Here is a 21,439-nt window from a genome sequence, read left to right as displayed (position 1 = left end):
TGCACCGTATTGAATACGTGACCAGGAGAACCTCGCTTTTTATGTCGAAAAAAAAAAGGCCATATTAGCAGGGGTTTAATTTCTTTTTATAATCTTTTACTGTATTATTTTTTTTTTTATCTTTGAAGATTTATCATCCCTGTGGTTCCTTGAACCCAGAGTTTTCCAACATGTTTTTGAGAACTGCTTCACATCTGCTGCTTGGAGTCGACTAACATCTGGCAGCTGTGAGCAGGTATTCCAGCCTAGGATGGTTTTCCATGCATTTCTTGGTTTTGCCTCAGAAATATTATGCTTCATCTCATAGGAAGAAGTAAAGGAGCAATTCGTCCTTTTGTTGCTTTGGAGGAACTAGCTTATGTTTTTGCTACAGCACTTTTTGACCCAAAGAACTCTTTGCAATCAAAATGAAAAAAAAAAAAAAAGCAAAGAATAAACATGATAATGGCAAAAATGTTTTTCTAAATGTGGCCACCCATATTATCAACTACTTTAAACCAATACTAGAAAGTGAAAATAATCAAATGTGCTGGAGTGAAAGATGTTAATTAGGTACCAACAGTGAGAAACGGCTGAGTGAACCTTCAACATAATCTAAAGCGATTCTTGGTAAAACGACATTCAGTGCTATAAATCTCTCGCCTTATGAATCAGAAAAAAATCAGTAATTCATTTCACTCTGACCTTTAATCAGTTGAATGATGTTCATCTGTTTTGTTTTGTTTATTTTGATGTTGATAGTTTCTACAATACTTTTCAAAATTTCTACCACCATTGTTAACATGAGGTCATTTATTTTTTACCCAATTCGTCCCAATTGTGTTTGGTGGAAGCAAAATCTAACCCAACCTTGTTTTCCCCCCTCTCTGTTGATCAAAAGCTTAATTACAGCTCAGACTTTAACTATGGGCACGTTTTCTTGAAGAACAAGCACTTGATTGATTGACTTGAGATGTTTTCCTCGTCTTATCTATTGTCACGAGGGGCTGACAGAAACAGGTGTTGTGTTATATTTGTACTCTAGGAAAACTAGAAATCCTGTTTTATTAAAATTTCTCCACTGAATAAAAGTGTACTCAAATTTATAGTTGCACAATTAACTTCTTCTTTTAAAGATACTTGCTGTTACATTTCTTTTAAAACACTAACAAAATCATCACTAGTAACTTTTTGAAGAAACTTCTGCATTATTAATTAATTGAGATGGGATCTTTTTGGGTTTAAGGTTTTGTTCCAGTGTCTGATGCACTTACTTTTTTCTTTTTTTTTTTGCAGCAGGCCAAACTTTTATTGGCATGAAATTCTCCAAAAATCAAGAGTGAAAGTGTATCAAAAACACAATAAACTTCTACAGGATTGGTGACTGTTTGAATGGATAGGTCAGAGTGAAATCTATACACAATTTAAACTCTTGTTTAGAAATGGAAAACTATATTTATTGAATAAAGATGGGATGTTTCTGATGTACTTGAGCAAAGTAGCAGCAGACAGGAGAATGCATTTGACGATTCCAGTAAGTTATGCTTCACGCGTCCTTCCTCTGCCTCTGGTCAGGCCTCTTTCCATTTCTTCTTCACAGTGAAAGTCTCTCAGGCCTGATGCCGTGTGATTTGCTGCCAGGAGCAGTCCGCCTCCAGCTACTGATGGATTATTCTGATGGGTGCTGCTCTAATGGGGTGCCAACCTACAGGCGTTTACGGCGTTCTGCAAACTTTCCAGCCTGACGGGACCAAACTGAATAACTGCACACAGCCGTCAATGTCCAATCATTCAACGACATTCACAGGGGACTAAAAGCAGCAATTTCAAAACACTTATTGAACCGAGAACCCAAATTAGAAGGTCATCTGTCTTTCAGGGCCGCCGGGTTTGAAGCGCTTGGCAAACAGCTTGAGGTTTTATAGCTCAGGTTTAGGATGGATTCATTTTCCCCGAGAGTCTGGCACAATCTGGCCGTTACACCTGCTGCAACGCTTCTGTTGGAGGGAAATTGATGTGAACTAATAATAATAATAATGAGATTTTAAGGACTCGACAAAAGAGCCTTTATACAAAATACCTCATTTTTAGAGCTACATGATTGGATTGTTTAAAAGTACAAGAGCATGTTTAACTATACATGACAATAGTTTGACTTACAGTTTTTAAACGTCCCTTTTTGTCTACTTTTCTACATTTTAACTTTTTTTTTTTTAGTTTTCCAAATTAGCAAACCAGCTTTATTAACTCTGCATAAGAATTGTTTACATTTATTTCAAAGAAGACCATCTTTTGTTTATGCGAATCAAAAATGTGAAACGACATTCTTGAATCGTAAAAGGAACTGCTGTTCACAGTTAAATGATGATCCATTTAATAATTCAGTTCAGATTGAGGCTGACTTCAGTAACTGGACATTTCTGCTTTATGTCACACCATCAAGATGTGTGTTTAATACAACAGTATGTAACGGTCTGCTTTGATCTGAATTCGCCCACTTGGTCCTCACACTCTGAAAATCTGCCGATACGACTATCAAGCGATAAGAGGTGACTAATGACATGTTCCCCTTCGTATCCAACGCACAGAAAGTTTTGCTTTCTAGTTTTGAATCTGTTAGAAATAAATCACCTACCTATCGGGCAGCAAGACTTTCTCTCCGTCTCCTTCTTTGTCTGTGACTCATGACTCTGGACGGGAACCGGTCCAGGATTTTCAGTATGATTTATAGCTTGTTTTGGTCCTTGGCTGAAAATAGGGTTTTATCACACAGTTTGTGGCGTTACAATCATTCTCGGAGACAACGGATTCCTCGAGACAACTCTGACACTGGATCTGAAAATTTCTTTCTGTTTTCTTTGTTTTGTTGTTGACATTGTTCCTGTGTGACATTTCAGCTTCAGTCTTGAACTGGGACGCATGTTAGTATGCGAAAGCTAAAGAACAGTTTTTGCTGCAAATTTATGTTGCGTTCTCACTCTTTGTATTTATGCACGTAATTGAAACGTACTGCACTTTTGTTCTTGCATTTGAAAAGTCTCTCCTTAAGATTTTCTCTTCTTTGCCTTCTGTGAGGTTATGACTCGCTCATCAGCGCGCGTGTAGCAGCACAGAGTTTCAGATTCACAGCGTTCGGCTGGACTGCACTGACACGAGACATCAGAGAGAACGAGCGCAGGGAGCTGACCTGCTGCTGGGGTCATCGTCACCTGGCTACATGACCCCAGAGAACGACTGCATCAAAGCCACAAGAAGTCGTGACTCAGCAGAGAGAATCTGAGGCAGTGAGAGGAAATGCATGATTAGCTGCTAAGACACTTTCTGACAATACTACTGCTACGTGTTATCGTGGATCAATATCAAAAATGCAAACAGTGTGAAAACAAGTCACAAACTGATTCAGGACAAAAGGCATAAAAAAAATTTGCCTTCGTTTTATGGAAGACGGTTTTTTTTGTTTTTTCTTTAGATGGCAGTTTATCAATTAATCATAAGTCGACAGATAAGATCAATCACTCATTAATCGCTAATCGCTCGTTTCACTTTGCTGCACAAGTGAAACAAGCAGTTCCTTAAATTCGCCACAAGAAGCGGACATTAACCTTCATACCACACCAAAGGTTTCTACGGAGAAAAAACACGTTTGTCTTTCATGGATTGTACTGCCTTATGGTGAAGCTCAATGCTGTGCTAACATTTTAATTTCATGAAGTTTATGAAGAATAAAATGTTTGATTTATGAGTTAATACAACATGGAGTAAAGAAGGAAGGAAAAGGTTTTCTTCTGTATGCTCGGGGTACTTACAGTTGTAATTCAGTTTCTTTGATTATATTATAACTTTTATTGCAGAACAAACTGTTCCAGTGCTTAGATGGAGAGGTTTTAGTCTGAACTGCCTGGTCTTTCTTCTCTTGGGTCTCATTCGTGTTGCACAGAGAGCAGGTGAAACATGATGTCTCTGATCAGGATGCACAGTTATCCCGTGTCTTCACTCCAACGAGATGGGTAAATAAAAATACAGGAGAGGGAAAAAAAATGTCTTCAAGGTTTTTAAAGTGAGATGGGAAAAATAAGATGAATCAATGAATAGAACTTTGAAATGGAGTGTTGCACACATCCTCTTGTTTGGTCTGCACCATTTGAGCTGTTATTAATATTAAACTCTCTCCTGCACACATTTCTAGTACCAGGAGGAAACCTCCTACCCCTTGCTTTTCAATAGCACAGATTCAAAAGATTACAAGATTTCTGAAGTATACTTTAGAGATTTTGACAAGATTTCATCTCATATTTGCTGCAGGTTTGTCAGCTGCACATCTATGACGTGAATCTCCACTTGCATCACATCACCAAAGTGCCGGATTGAGATCCAGTGTCTGTGGAGGACATTGGACAAAAGGAAACTTATTGCCATGTTGAAGAAAATCCAATTTGTGACGGTCATAGTCAGGAGATGAAGTTGGACAGCAAAAGTACTCAGGTAGGCTGTGGGGCTTCCGCCACGAAACAGCTGTGACCTCAAACCACTTTGAAGCCATCCAAATGTGCTACTCCTAAACTTCAGCAAATTCTTCCCACACCTGAGCTTTTGCCTTTGCAGCTATGAGACAACCTGCAACTATTTGGTTTTTCCAGATCATAGCTGAGACTCAGAGGTTAAGGCTTCGAGGTCAATCATGGGCCAGACAAAGCGGGGGCAATTCTGGAATGTGATGAAGGTCAGAAACTCAGAGGGAAACAACGAGAGTAAGATATGAACACTGGAGTACTACTGACATGAAGCTTTAAATAATCTGTGAGGGAGGCAGCGATGGAGGGGAGCAGACAGCAGGTGAAGCTGGTAGGCAGTCAGCATAGGACCAGGCGGATGAAGCAGAAGGAGAGCCTGGCAGAGAGCAGATGTGGAGAAAACATGAGGACAGCATGAAAAAAGTGAATCATCACACAGATTGACAAGTTAAAGGGGCAGTAATATATAAAATGGACTTCTTTGAGCTTTAAATCATGTCATAATGTTATTCCCTCATCGCAATCATACCTGGAGTGTTGAGCTAATTCTTTCGTACATGTTTGAGAAATCCTTTAATCTCCATGGCAACCATTCCAAAACACCTGGGTGGACCTCACCTTGCCTTTGAGGATGAAGCTCCTTCTCGTCCGTCTCACCGAGCTCCCCTCCCCGACGCCTTCCCCACTCGGCTCCTTCAGACTAGCCAGCAGCACTTAGCAAACACCTGGTGGAGCTGCGCGTCAGCTGAGCTCATTATAGGAGCTGCTTCTCAGTGAAACGCCAGTAGAGGGTCAATAAAGGAGCCGTGTTGTGATGACTTCCTGAAGGCGGGGTTTCAGAAACAGCAGGAGTTTTTAAAGACACGTAAGCCCAATTTCAAATTACGTGGTCAAATTTCTTTTAAGTAATATTTGAATAATTTTATAACAACTGAAGGTAAACATACGCTGCTATAAAATGCGACTATATGCCTGGGAAACACATAATACTGCCCGTTTAACCAATTGACAGTTCAGCTCATTTTGTCATGAAGACCAAGTGGATCATTGAGATGACATCTGGTGTAAATCATCACTACTGGAGATGTCTGATCATAAAAAGCTCCATGGTTTTAAACTGGCAAACTATAGTTCCTAATACAGGAAACATACGGGGCCCTCTGTGAGTATTTGTTCAATCCTTAGCTTGGAGGCTCCCTGCTGCTTTTTCCGAACAACTCCAAACCTCTACGGCTAGATTTGGTTCCTGGGTCACTTAGACAGATGGTATTGATTGTTCAATTTTTCTCAGAAAGAAAATGATGCTTTTGGCTTCCACAGAACTGAAAGAGTTCAGATATGTGGCAGTGGTGAGTCAGCGGTTAAGGCTTTGTGTTACCGATCAGAGGGGTGAGGGTTCAAGACTACCGTGGAGAAAACCCCTTAAGCCATATTCTGAGACGCATCCTGACTGCATTTTATGTAAAGAGCTGCAAACATCCAGAAATGGTGTTGATGTGGGGAAAAAAAAAGTTTTGTATGTGTTACAGGATGTAGCTGGAGTTTATTGTACTGAGAAATAGGATTATATTTTAATAATTCAGAATATTTCAGTACACATGTTTTTAGTTGTTCACAATGCCGGATCAGCTATATCTGCTAAAATGTTATAAGTTTTAGCAGATATAACTGTGTTATAGAAATCCTTCCATTGTTGTTTTCACTGTTGTCCAAAAACAACAAACTGGGCAGCAAATGTTAGGAATTTTCATCATAGGAATCCAAAAAGAAGAGGATGTTAATGCCAATTCTTTTTTTTCTCTGCTGGTTAGAGCTCAGAGACATGTGTGCACAGTTACATTTTTGGTTGTCTTATTTTAACTTAAAATCACAACAATAGCAGCTACTTGACACCTCCGATCGTTACCCAGTGTAGCCTTGGGCTGCAGATCTGCTCCGAGTTTAAAGCATAAACTTTTTACCAACATGTTAGATGCCAGTGAAATTATTTGGCCCCACAGAATATCTCTTCTCTGTCAAGGTCTGGCCAGGGTTTCTGTTGACGTTTTTATGTGGAGAAGCAATAAAATACTTTGTGGCGTTATATTGGATATCTGGTGGAGACTGCAGAGCAGCTTGCCCGTCTTTCACATCATTCCCAGATATTGAAGGATAATGCCTTGCATGCAGTTATGTCTTGCAACAGCACATTAAAAGTATGATCCGGTTGCATTTAGATGGTTTCTTTCTAAAAAAAAAAAATTAAAAAAAGTGTCACATTTGCAATCCTTTAAATTCAACAATTTGGTGTTATCTCATCTTATTATTATTTACATCTTTTCATTTATTTTCAGCATGTTCAGTTCCCTGCATGAATTGGGAACTGAATTTATCCTTTCAAAATAGTTTTGATGTGTGTTTGGAGTCATAATCAAGTTGAAGCAGCCCACTCCATCCAGGTTTTACTCATTGGACCCAAACTGGAGATTTCCGATGACAGGAAATTAGTTTAAATTGTCCAGAAAGATCCAGATCCAACCTGGAAGATGCTGGCAAAGCTTTAACACTGACCTTATTCAGGCTGGTTTTACAATTGCATGGACTGAGAGCGTGCCAAACAAGACAGAAGCCTCTGCCCTAAAGTCCAAACCGTGAGGCTTGACAGAAATTTTCCGCTGCCCACATAAACAAGCCATAGTCTCTTCTTCTATAAGGAACAAAGACTCAGCAGTTTCACCAGAGCGACAAGCAGTATTGGGAAGTCAAGGACAGTCTTTCAGGTCTAAAAATGCAACATAAACGGATTAGAATGGTGGTTTTAGTTTCGTTAAAAGGATAAGTTTCACTGTCTGTGGAACAAGGTGGAAGGAATGATGAATGGAGATGGTGAGCTCCTGGTTCACCTCCCCAGAAAACAATCTGGTCCAAACATCTTTGTTTTCCAACCAAACAATGATCTTCATAACCAGTTCTGAGCCAGACAAGCCAGGCTAACGTTAGCCTTCTGGGAATACCACAGCCTCACTGACTTTGCTTAAACGGCAGCTCAGTTCCAAGAAACATTACATTTTAGATCAGCATCACTATTTCTGAAAAAATGGTCAAATATCCAACAAGGACCTTGCTGATGTCAACAAGGGGCTGTGGGCTTAGATTTATGCCTGTACATTATATTTAGCTATTTTGTCTTCAAAAGCAAATACATAATAAATCTCATTTTGTGTACGTAATTATTGTATCTAAGAAAGGTTGGGCGTGTATTTTGTTTCATCAGTCCTCAAAAGACAAATAAATCCAAAGTACAAAAATTAAATCACGCATTAAATAAATGCTCGTCTCGAATGACTGATCGTGACTTTCGCAGCAATAGAAACAAAATGCTTTTGCTGTTTTGTCTTTTTGCACCTCTTGCAAAACAAGCTCTGCGCCATGCTGCCATCCTTTGCAGACCGAAACAGATGAGTGTTTCCCATCACAGCCATGACATCATTCTGCAGAAACACAGCTTCTCACAGGCTGCATCACAGCAGGAGAGAGACACGGTCCCACCAGCATGGTGAGATCTGCAGGACGTCTACCCAGAGCGCCGTGTGTGCTGAGCAGGCAGCATCTTAAAAGGCGACACAAGCCTCTTTAATAATGAGATGTTCAGCCTCCTGCATTCTAGGAAATAATCCAGGAGCATGAACTCCAGAACTGCTGCAGTAGGATTTTCTTTGTATTTGTTTAAAAACTTACTCATTTGCACTTTTTAGCTCATGATTTGCTGTATTCTGAACTAACTACAGCATTCGTTTAAAAGTGGTGCAAAGAAGAAACCACATACATTTATTCATTCATTATTATAAAATCTGATTGAATTGCAATATATTAAAATGACTTCTACAGTGAAATCTGTTTCTATCTGAATGAATAATTTGAGTTCAAGAGAAAAGACTGAGTGTCATTGATCATTGATCCTTGATCACAACTTGTCTCAATTGGTTTCCCACATTAAATATCCATTTCCTTAACTCCAGTGTTTCCAAATCCAGCTTATCCACATCTGACGCATGCGTGCCTAACTTAATCATTAGTTTTATAACCACAAAATGTGAACAGTCCCAAGGAGAGTATTGCATGACAGAAGAATGAGCTGAGAAATCCTGGAAATTCAACGAAAATTTTAAGAGTTGCTGAATGTCCTCCCACTACCAAGAGCTCAGTCGGGGCCGTCCTCCCTCATCCACACAGTGTAACCTGACATGAACCATTTTTAACTTTGCAGGATTGAGTGTCAGGTCATTTAGCTCTGCTCCTTTACAGATGGGGGTCACAAGTCACATTTCACTGATTACAGGAAGTTTTTAATATATAATCCACCCAAATTAACTAAATCTCAGTCAAAGAGTGTACAGATTAGGACATTTTAATGACCCAGACAGAGCAGAAAACCAAAGGACAAAGATCAAATATAGGTTCAACCTAAAGTAGAGCAGAAATTTTATAGCAACAATCTAAAGGCATTGAGAGACTGCCCGAAAAACACAACAATGCAGAAGAACCAGAGGAACAGATGCATGCACAAAGATTGCTTTGCAAACCCGCAAATGTGTTTAAGTTTTTGTTTAGTTTAATCGTTTGAATCCAGAAACCTGCTTTTCACGTTGAACACGTCAGATATCTGCTTCACTCAGCCCAGAGTTTGATACGGTTACCGCCAAATCTCTTGAAGGTTCTGCAGATCATTAATCCAGAAATTTTACAGACGTATTTATTTATTTATTTATTTATTTCATTCTGTATAGCTAAGGCTCCTAATCTTAGAAAAAAAATCTAATATTAAAGTGGGGGCTGTGGAGATATCTCAGTGGAAATTAAAGGACTTTCTGGCTGCGGCTAAAGGGTGAAGCTAATCTGAATCAAATTCCACCAGGGTATGTAAACTTATGAGCACAACTGAATGGAAAACTCTCAAGGTTTGCAAACTTAACATCCATCCTTGGGAGGTGTTTCTCCTGGAAAGTCCAACTTTTAAGTTCAAACGAAGCTCATCACGAGCTTCACCCTCACTGGTCCACTGATTATCTGGGTGACGATGTTCTGGTATTCCTCCTTATTTATGAGAGGAAAAACTCTGAGACTGACTCATCAAAATCGTACAAGTTCGTTCCAGGAAATGGAAATACATCCAGAACAGCTGGACTTTTTGTGACTATGAGGAAAGTATCACAATTTGTCCATTTTTCTCCGGCTTGTGTGTGAGTCAGCACAGGACAGAAATATTAGCCAACCAGGAGTCCAGAATCAGTGGATCAATAATTAAACAGAACAAGTGGTTCAGACATGTGGAGGTCGCTTTAAGGTAAAAGTTCTGTCTGAAGCTTTCTTGGAAATAAATTTCAAAGAATACCTCAGTAATTCGAAAAGCATTATTAATTAACCGAACTACAGTTGAATTAAATCTCAAACCCATTCCAAGGCCGCAATAGCGTATGCATCATGTGGAACGTGACATCAGCTTTATTTCTATCAAAAGGAATATTTTACGAGCCATTTATGTGTTTCTAATAATGTGGAGAGGAGCGGTGAAAATGTACATTAGTCTTGTTACCGAACACTGACCTACTCTTCATTTGATCACATAAACACATGACTCCACTTCTGCAAAATGATGCTGAGCAGAGCGGCGCAATCTCCAAATATGGAACCAAAAAGTAATTTTGACTGGGAAGCAAGCAGAACGCTACGGCGCTCCCTGCTCAGGGATATTTCTGTGCTGTTTACAGCGGTGTTTGGGTCAGCAGGTGAATATAGCCGCCTGCCTCTTTTTTAGCTTCTCTGAGTTTGACTCATGCAGGTTTTAACAGACCATTCATTCGCTTTGTCGCCCCATTCCTAGCCTGAACAACTAACAAGGAAAACATATTTAACTGGGAAATTACTTCAAAACATTCTGCAACTCCTTTTTGGCATTCAGTGATGAGTTTTTAACAGGCAGTGCCTTTTAAATTCGACTGTTTATTTAACAGGCTTTATTTAAAACAACAAGCTCATGTTTAAGCTTGTGACAACGACCTAGAGATTTGACTAAATTTAGTCGTGAAAAAATGTAAAAAGCTTTAGAATAAAATAAATTTTAAATGCAAATTTAGAAAAAGTGCTTTTTAGATCATGTTTATGTTGGGATACTAACAAGCCCCCCGGACGAGGGTCTCAGTTTTGGACTTTTCTCCGGAGAGCCAGAAGGTCGTCTCCCTTTGTGACTTCATCTTCCATTTTTAAGGCAGCACTGGGACTCCTTCCTCCTTTTCCGAGCTCTTTTCGTGGAGAGTCGTACCACCTGCGCTCGCAGGATTTATTTTTACTGACTGCACAGATTTTAGCAAAAGATTTTAAATGTTGCTGCGTGGAATCTGCTTCAGAATGAACCTCAGCTGAAGGAATCTGGAATCTGGCCTCCTTTTATTCTTTCAAGGAGCTTTTTTTTTTTTTTTTTTTGCAGAAACACAGTCTGAATGTCAGGCCCAGTTTTGAAGATGACCCAACTGAGTCCTTTCCTCCTGTTGTTAAAAGGAAGAACAACAACGAAGAATGTAAATATACACCTCCACCTGTGATTATGTCAAAAGCAGTTATTTCTTGACATGGTGGGTTTTTCCTTCATTTTTGTTACTACCATGTCATAATAGATAATGAAAAGGATGCTGGTAAATATGCTTGATGATATATGATCTTTGATAATAAAATGTTTTATGTAAATTTGATAAAAAAAAAGTGCATTATAAATATAGCAGATTGTTTAATATGATCAATATTACGTTCAGTGATTCTTGAGAATAGGGAAAAAATGGGTTTTAATTTTCCCATAATTTTTTTTTTGTTATTTCTGAACCATATGTATGTAAATGTGAAAAATAATGTTTAGGAAATGTAAAGATGCTAAGGTGCAGGCTCCCAGTTGCAACATTTTTTTTTTTTAAATTACATTTTTAATCGACCTGACCTAGAACGTTGTCATCACCATCTGACAAAAATAAATAAAAAATAATTTTTAATGACCCTATTAGTGATATTTTTACTCATTTTACAGACAAATGCTTCTCAAGAAACAAAAGAAATATTATTTAAAACCAAAAACAAGAAAAAGTCCATCTGATGGAGTTGACAGTGCATGACGGAGTTGACACAGAACTGAAGATGGTGACAAACTAGTGAGTAAAATGAAAAACTTGATACATGTGAAGTAATGCAATTTATGTAAAATACATTAAAATGAATTAATTGCACATTTAAGTGAGATTTGACAACAATTTCACTGAAAGAGTCACAAAAACTCTGATGGAGTTGACATCTGACGGAGTTGACGAAATGCCAAACTACCTCAATTTATATGATGTTATTCTGAAGGAGGCCATTTTGTAGCTCATCAGGCACATGAAATCTTTACATTATACCAAAATTAAGCTTTTATTTCACAAAATTTCATCAAACTTTTGTAAATTGTCAGTTATGGAGTTGACACATCATGGTTGTGACGAGCAACTTAGGAATAAAACAGAAGAAAAAACATAAAGAATAACTTAAGCTAACCAGAGCTAACTAGCTCTCTTAGGAAAGGAAGAGAAAAGACGACGTCATGGGGTCCTCAGAAGTTCTGGTGCCCCCCAATAATGCCTGATATTTTTACATTCTTTTCATGTCTGACGGTGTTGACAAAAACTAGGGACAAATTTCAGTGGACTTGGAAAATATATAAAAATGATTTTTAATTCAATTTATTGATACTTTTATAATTATTTATATGACTACTTATACTTAATTGTCACAATATATAATTTTAGTATTTCTTTAATTATTTTTAAACTATTATAATGTATTGAGTTCTGCTCCTGGACAAGGGCTTTTACAGGCATCATCCACCAACTACAATGTTTAAAATAAAAAAATATTCAGCAAATACCTGGAAAATATACATTGTTGTGCTCACATGACCCAGGTTAGTTGAGTCAGATATTTGAAAAAAATTATATTTTGTGCATATTTTATTCAAATGTTGTGCTTTATCCATAGGATCTGTTTGGTCCCTATTCTCAAGAATCACTGCGTTGTATAAATTAGTTGTTTTGTTGTAATATGCTGTTTGTTCCTGTGGATGAACTGGATCGATATGACCAAAACAAACAATAGAGGTGACAATAAGGCGGTCGTTCTTCACCCCTTTGCGTCACAGAGTCTCTCCTGTCTGCGTTTCTGTGTGGAGTCTTTGGCTGCGAAGCTTCAAATCTCTCATGAGCCGTTTTTAGAAGATCCTGGACCTCAGCCAAACCCAGCCGCTCCCCTGGCGAACACACAGCAGTCCGGTGTCCTCACCACCGCCGTCACATTGCACAGAGGCAACACATCAATGCCACAGTTTGGTTTTTATAAGAAAAGAAAAACAGCATTTTTTTTTTTTTTAGAGCTGGGAAGTGTGACTTCTTGCTATGAGGACTGCATCTCCACACTGACTGTCTGGTGTGCTACACCTGGCTGTGAAACCGACCATAAATTCATTCTCACAGTCGTTTGAGGACAGGCTTCTCCTCCCAAAACGGGTTGTCTAAAAATATTAATGTGTAACGGTTTGTGATAAACGACCCACCCAGAGCAGCTCAGGCCAGACCCGACAGAGAAGGGAGGGAACACATTATGTTAAAACTGCAAAGTACATGTCTCATGTGAACACTGAGAACAAAATAGAAAGTGCTGCCAATCACTTCGGTGACCTGCCAGATAAAGTGTAACAATTTAACAGCAAAAAGATGTTGGAGTTTCAAAATACCCCCCCCCCACCCCCACCCCCCCCTGAACCTCCCGTTCTCCCAACCCTTCGGTGTAGCGACTGGTTTTTCATGATCTCATCCGTCTTCCTTTTTCCTCCCTCCACACTTCTTCTGGGCTTAAATCATCTGAGTTCAAGCACCCCAGAAGCCTGTGAGGAGCCAAATTTCCAAGATAAAGCTACCAGGAGGATTCTGATGTCCACAGATCTGCGGCTGGCTCCGAGTTTGAAATGTCCACGATGTGATATTAGAAAGAAAGACCTGAATATTGCAGGAGAAAAACAAGACGGGAAAATGGTGCATTCCAGTCCTGCCAGCGCCCTATACTTCACACCTTGATGTCATTTTAATAGGAGCTTAGTTATTGTCAAGGCCTGACATCTGAGGTCAGATCTGTCTCTGCCCTGTCTCAACTGTTCCTGTCATAACATGCAGCCAAACAAGGACGCGTGTACCGAGAGCCCACACAGGAGCAGACGAAAACTGATATTAATCCCAGTCTTCTGCTCATGCACAACCAGAGTTTCTACATGAAAATGTTCACTTTTTTCCCCCAGATACTTCCACAACTCTTTTGCTCGACGTTGATGGAAACCTTAGATGACCTTCTTCCAGCAGAAGTTTTCCTGCTCCAGCTCTGCAGGAGCAGGAATTCACACTGGTTTAGCTTCATCAGCATCAACAAGAAGAGTAAATCAGCTTTTGACTGACTGCGTTCTGGCATGAACATCAGCTGACGGCTGCTTCGAAGCAACATTCCTCAACCACACGAGAAAAAAACATGTTTCTTTGTACCAGCTTTAAGAAAATGACTTTAATTTCTCACACTTAATTTTATTACTTTTGCTCAAGCTATAGTTCTGATTTGATTTTCAGGTTGAAGTGATTCTTTTAAAGTAGGTTTAAAGAAACATTTGTTCAGTGCAACAACTTCCAGTGAATTTACAAAAACAGATCAGCATTCGGTTTAATTGTACAGACAACATGAAACAGAGGTCTTTACGTCTTTTCAAAGTTTACTTTAAAACACAATCACATTTGCTTCTCGCCAAATGACATGCAATCAACCGTGTAAAAATAAACATCTTGTCTCACTGAAAGGACAGGAGAATCCTCCGGGGATCCAGATACATAATCCGTTACGTGTTTTCACATATTGATTAGGGAACATTCACATTTACTTATTTATTTTTGACAAAATCTCAATTAAAGTCCAAAATAAACCATACTGATCTGGGACACCTGCTCACAGCACATGCGAAATGTGAGGAATGTCTCGTCTTGTCCAGAACTCGAAGTGAGACGCTTTATTTTTTCCAGATGTTTACAGATTGATAACCTTAACTTTAGAAAATTTATGTTTTTTGTAAAACCTATATGAATAACTTTTTAAAATTAAATTAGCTTCTGTTTGACTCGGTGCAGAATTACATCACATTAAGAAGCTTTAACCAACCTTTTGCTCTGTTGTACCTCCTGGAGACAGTTTGTTGTGCGCAGAGCAGCGCTGCGTGTGCGCCAGACATCTGCTTTACGTTTAGTGTGAGGAAGCTCCTACAGGAGCACACACTGTACATGGAGCAGGTGAACGTCTGAGATTTCTTCTTGCTGTTTTTCTTTGCTGATATTTGAAACTGAATACAAGGAATTAGTGTGCAACACAAGCGAAATAAAACAATTCAAGTCTGTGTGATTCATACAGATGTTGGGGAAGCTGTGGAAGTTATGAGATCCTCCATGATCGGCAGGTTTTGTGAGGATTTGAGTTTCCTGTGTGTTTGTTTTGGTTTCTGTGTCAGTTGAGTCTAAGTGTTGTCCTGTCTACTCCTTGATTGGTCCCAGCTGTGTCTTGTCTCGTCTAACTAACATCTTGTCTATCCAGCCGTCAAATGTCTTTGTCTCTAGCAGCATCTCCCAGTTGCTACCAGTTCTGAGCTCATTGCCTTCTGCTCGCCTGTGCTGCCTGGATTTTGTGCCTTATTTGTCATTAAACCGTCATTTTCTCGACTACCTGGGTCCACTGCGTCTACCTCACCATTGCACAACCGTAAAACATGACAAGGTTTTTGGGTTTCAGTTTCTGCTTGTGTTTTGCACTGATATATTTGTCACTAAAGTCTTTCTGTGTCAATGTATTCCTTTGTCTCCTAGTATTTTCATTTTACCTTCACTCCGTTCTTTGCTTACATATTCTTTAAACTTGCCCATGGTCCTCCTCTTGACGTCTTGCATGCATTTGGTTCTTCCTCAACCTCGCGTTGTGACCGTTCCTGGTCAATAGCAGCAGATGACGTTAGAAATCTTAAAGCAGAACCTGTCTTTTGTTCTTGATACACAGTGGAGAAAAGTTTAACACATTACAATTAACGTTAGGTTCAGCATGAACAAAAAGGAGATTTTAATTTTGGAAGCGGAGAACAAGAAAAATATATAAGCAGAAATGGATTGAAACTTTATTATAGAATAGTTTTGCATATTTTTGAATTATTTTTTTTACTAATATATTTTCTTTTAACTTCTATTATTCCTGTACTTTTAATCAATTGTATGGTTGAGATATAATAAGACTGACACAACCCTCGACCACCAAAAAAAAATTAAGAAACTGGCACATTTTGGCTTTTGCTAAAGGAGGGATGTGCAACTCCAGTCCTCAAGAGCCACTGTCCTGGAGCTTTTGAAAGCATTGCTGCTCCAGCACACTTGAATCAAATGAACGGTTAACGACCAGCCCTTTGCAAAACGTGCTGACACACAAAGTAGGTAATTCAGCCTATTGATTCAGGTGCGTTGCAGCAGGGTTGCATCCAAACTTTGCAGGGCAGGACTGGAGTTACAGACCTCTGCTCTAAATGATGTTTAGTTTGATAGAAGAGCCTTTTCAAAAGGTTTAAAAATATGCGCATTGTAGGGAATTGCATAATTCCCACTTTTAAGTAAACTTAAAAAGTTAGCATTCTGTTCTATTCCTTAAAATGGCTTCTGTTTTTGGAAACGACTTGTGGTTTCCAAACCCCAAGTTTTCTGCTACATACTTAGCAGACAGTGAAGGTGAGATTCTGTTGCGATATTTTGAGCTCTGACTGTGGAGACGCTGTGGAAACAGCGATTAGCCCTTGATCCTCCTGGAAGCCCAAACAAGTTCGGTGAGGGACAGACAACTGCCTGGCCGCCGTCATTCCTCCTCACAGCTGTCACCGTTTGATCATTCGGTTTCAAGAGACCACAACAAAAAAGAGAGAGTCCTCTGGAAACCTGCTGCTCTTGGAATACTTGCCATTGTGATAAATGAAGCCATTTTAAGTTCGTTTAGTCACAATCTTTGCATTGGTTCAGTGTACGTTAAAAGTATTCACCTATTTGGATGTTTTACCATTTTTACTGTGGTACTTTTACAAATAAATATTGATAGAAAGAGGTGGGTTTTTTTTTTTTGACAAAACAATAATACACGAAACTTATTGCTGTTAAAGTGAAAACTGATTTCTACAAAATAAGAGCAATTAGATAGAAATATTAAACATAAAATAAACTGCGTAAGCAGGTGGCTGACATAATTCAACCGAGGTCCAGGCACTTGGTGCTGTTAGCCTCACGGTGACTGGAGATCGCCTGAGTGCGGCGACTGTGTCTCAAGTAACTCCAGTATAAAGACACCTGAGTCTGGAAGGGCCAGTCACTGGACAAAAGAACATTTTTGGAGATTAAGAACAATTTGTCGACATGCTTTGATAGGATTCATAAGTTCAAATCATTCTTTCCAGGGAAAGATATTAACTAGATCCTTTTATCAAATGAATCTGCATCTGTGTGTTAATTTAACATCTAAATTAATGAAGCATATTCTTTCACCTTCTGATTAATGTGAAAAATGAGATCACACGACATATGGTATCAATCTATTAATGGCAGGTATTGATCTTTATCAGACATCGGATCTCAGAGACGATTTGATAAATTGCCCTGCAGGCAGAGTAGGAAAGGTCATGCTGGAGGTGAAGCCATCATTGAAAGCATCAGCTGTGTCATATCTGAGCTGAGGCAGACATTTTGCTGTGTCACCTCGGTAGAGGATTCACCTCGGTAGAAGTTGTGCTGATTAAAGTCAGGATGGTCACTTTCTAGGTTAGGAGAAAGTGAGTTATCTGTTTCCTGGCCGACACCGTCTCCTGCAGCGTCACTGAGCTGTGCGCAGCCTGCTCTCAGCCTGCCACACACAGCACACTCATCCCTGCGTAACTTCTGAGCTGGAAGACAAACGCAGGGAAAGTCAGAGCACATACCTACTCACAATCCGACTAAGCCTCCTGGAACAGTTACCTTAAGAAAAATACACAAAGAACATACAGCACTGAAGACTTCTGGATTTTAGGGTCTGAAAATGGGTATTTGACCTTTATGTCAGTGCCTCAGTGTTAACACTTCACAACTGATGACAGGACAGACGAATAGCATTAAAACACAAACCAATACTCAGCTGTAGCTGCTAGTTAGCACCATACATTAAATAAACTAATGACAGATGAAATCTCATAGAAAGATCTTATATTTACTTATATTGTCTACTTTTATTGTTGTAAAAGTCTCTTTTTTAATACTTTTAATACGTTTTCTCTACCTTTTCATTCATCCCTCGTTGCCAAATATGCTCTTGTTACACTTTGTAAAATACCTTTAGATTTTAAAGCATTTTTTTCTCTCTGCAGAGGAGTTTGGGTAAAAATTAAACTGAATTCATCTAACCTTTTTGATATGAGATGACTCACTGCCTTGCAGAAGTGGTCATTCTCTGGGACTTTTCCACATTTTGTCATGTTGCAACAGCAGATCTTAGAGTATTTTATTAAGATTTGTAGTCACAGACCAACGCAGTGTGCAGTTGTGACAATTTTCAATCTGATATTCCTTAATGAAATTCTAGTGCAACCAACAAGTGTGTGTAAATTAAATTCCTTATGAATGCAGCTGTTCTGTGTGAGAGACGATTAGAGAATGAAAAGCATCAGGACGACCAACGACCACAGCAGACAAATCAGAGAGGAAGTTGTCATCTTCAAACTACCAGGCCGATGAATGAGAGCATACATTTACATCGCCGAAAGAAAATAACAAACCTTCAGTTTGCCACAGTCCATACATGTGGAAGAAGGAAGATGCTCAGGTCAGATGAGAGCAAAATTTAGACTTTTGGTCACATAAAGTACTGAAAGCTAAGACTGCAGATCCCCTTAGCGCACAGTCCCAGTACGTGAAACATGGAGGTGTCAGCATCAAGCATCAAGCTGGTCAGAGCTGACATGGAGTTAAATACATGAAAATATCTTTAACAGATATGAGACTGGGACGAAGGTTCACCTACCCACTGGGGCAACAACCAAAATACATGCACACCTGCGCTACTATGGGAAGGTTTGAATCAAACCACATTCGTGTGATACATCAACTCAGAGTCCAGATTTCAATCCAGTTGAAAATCCAGTTCACAGAAACTTTCCATCCAACCTGACAGAGCTCGAGCTATTTCTCAGAGATGAAATGGCGAAAATGTTTCTTTTGACGTGTAAATCTGGTGGAGACTTTCCCTGAAAATCTTGGCAAAAAGTCGTCCCAAGTATTGGCTACCGAATGCAAATGCTCGAAACATTTTTCAGATTTAGATTTATGAAAAATCTAATTTAAATCATGCATTGTTTTTTACACTTCTGGTCCACGATATAAAATCCAGCTAAAAAGACATTAAAGTGCGTGGTTGTAATGTGACAAAATGTACAGAAGTTCAAGTAGCGTGAATATCTTTGGAATGCGCCGCATTTTTCCCGCGCGTTAAAACCAAGACGAGTGCTGGCGTTCAAAGCCACTGAGTTCCAAATAAAGTAAATATTGTTGAAAAATTCTTCCTGCAGTTCTGCTTCATATTTTCCATGGCCCACTGATGATAGATGCAAGCTACAGTGTGTTGAAGCGTGAACTTTTATTTGGCAAAAGAGGAGACCAAAGTCTAAACATTTGTGCACGGCCTGGAACTACACTGCTCAAAAAAATAAAGGGAACGCTCAAATAACACATTCTAGATCTGAATGAATGAAATATTCTCATTGAATACTTTGTTCTGTACAAAGTTGAATGTGCTGACAACAAAATCACACAAAAATCATCAATGGAAATCAAATTTATTAACCAATGGAGGCCTGGATTTGGAGCCACACACAAAATTAAAGTGAAATGTTCCCTTTATTTTTTTGAGCAGTATATAGTAGCAGTTTGACTGACAGGAACTAAAGATTTAGGATTTGTTTCAAAAGTGTTGAAACAGACTCAGTTAATGGCTTCGTCACCTGAGGACAGGATGGATATACGTTTTTTATGACAAAGTTTCTGTTTTTGTCTCAGCCCCTTGTGTGCTCTTGTGTTTTATTCAGTGTTTGTTCATTCTTTCACTGTCAGAGAAAGAATGACAGAGAAAGGTCTGTTCAAGGTGAATTGTCAAATCAAGTCAGAGCCACGATAAATGGCTGCTTTCAAAAAAACAGATCATTAAATAGGTTTTTTTTTTATCTGCATAAAGAAAACATGCAGATAATGGGAAAAAAATGTCTTTCACATTTATTTTCATTGCTTGGGAAAGCCAAAAATATAATTTTTACCTTTATTTCCCCAAAACGTTCAGCTATATGTTGGGAAGTAACTGAACATCTGAGCGTGATTTGTGATTACACTGTCAGGTAAATCTTCATGAATGTAATTATAACCTTTTGTCAATAACTATTATAGAGTAGACCTGATGGCAAGCAGGACATTGGCAGCAAACATGATAAATGCTGGCTTAATGGAATAAAAGGGACAAACTCGGAGGACATGAGGTAACAACAAGATGGGTGACACGTCAGGCAGGAGCTCACTGGAGGATCTGGCAAAACGACTGAACTGTGAGGTATGTATGCTGGGAGGGTGATTAGTGAACGAAGATCAAGTGAGACTGATTAATTGGGTAAAAGTTGTGATCAAGAAACAACTGGCCGAGGCTCGTTGTGGAGAAATTTCATCAGTGACAACACTTAGTTTTTCATGTTAAACGCTTAAAAGTGTGCGACAAGGTGAGTGCATGTTTTACATGGGTCGTTGCTGCATCACAATTTCCCATCAGCTCCATTTCTCCTGACTTGATTAGCAAGCAGTGGCACCTAAATCTTGTTCTCCTGCAGACCCACTTTAATTGCCACTTCCTCAGTTTTATTCACACTGACAAGAGCCCTCGTTAATCATTGGTCGGATATGAGGCCCCCGTTTTATTGCCACATGCGTCAGTGAAGCCACAGCCCACATGAAAGGACAGCGCTGCAGCCAAAGATCAGGTCATCTCGAAATGTTTAGTATGATTGGCCGATCTTATACCATCAGCCAATCCCATCGCTGCATATCAGTATGTCTTTCTCCTCTTTAGATGAAATGGCCAAACTGCATTGTGAAAACTACATCAGATTTAATCGGCTCCTATGCGTTTAAATGATTTGAAACTGAAAATGAGTATTGGTTTAACAACAAGCAGACCCAGCTCTACTCGGAGAACATTGGCTAATTTCACAGCCTTGAATGGTTATTGATCTGATCTGGATTATTCTTTTTATATAGAATTATGTCTGTTTTTGCGATATAAAAAATGAGAGTTTGAGAAAAGACATAAAAGCGAAGCAACTTTATCTTCTCTGAGGACAACAGCATAACATTTTGCCACTTTGCAACATTTGCAAAAAAACTTCCTTGTTGTATTTTTCTTTCACAAGCATCATTTTTGATCTACTGATTTTCTTTTATAAAACTTTTTTTTTCAGTTTTGGAAAAAGGGAAAATATATTTTGTATGTGTTTTTATTCTCTTCTAACAATCCAAGTAGATCAGCTTGTTCTGTGTAGAATTTAAAATAAAGGTTTGCTCCTAAAGCAATTATATAAAGACAAACATCCATCCATTCATTATCCAACACACTTATTTTTGCAGGGCCACCAGGAGACTGGTGCCTGTCTCCAGTAGCCAGAATAAACCCGGGACATGTCATCAGTCTGTCGCAGCGAGGCTGAGCACCACACAGAATAAACATTATATTTCTAAATATTTCTAAATAGATTGAGTGAAGATCTAACACCTTTAAACCTGGGTTGTGCAAATTGT

The sequence above is a fragment of the Poecilia mexicana genome, unplaced genomic scaffold (assembly GCF_051168715.1).
Source record: "Poecilia mexicana isolate PSO_F unplaced genomic scaffold, ASM5116871v1 scaffold_1, whole genome shotgun sequence".
NCBI classification, from domain to species: Eukaryota; Metazoa; Chordata; class Actinopteri; order Cyprinodontiformes; family Poeciliidae; genus Poecilia; species Poecilia mexicana.
The sequence above is the reverse complement of the archived record's forward strand: the minus strand, read 5'-3'. Positions refer to the sequence as shown.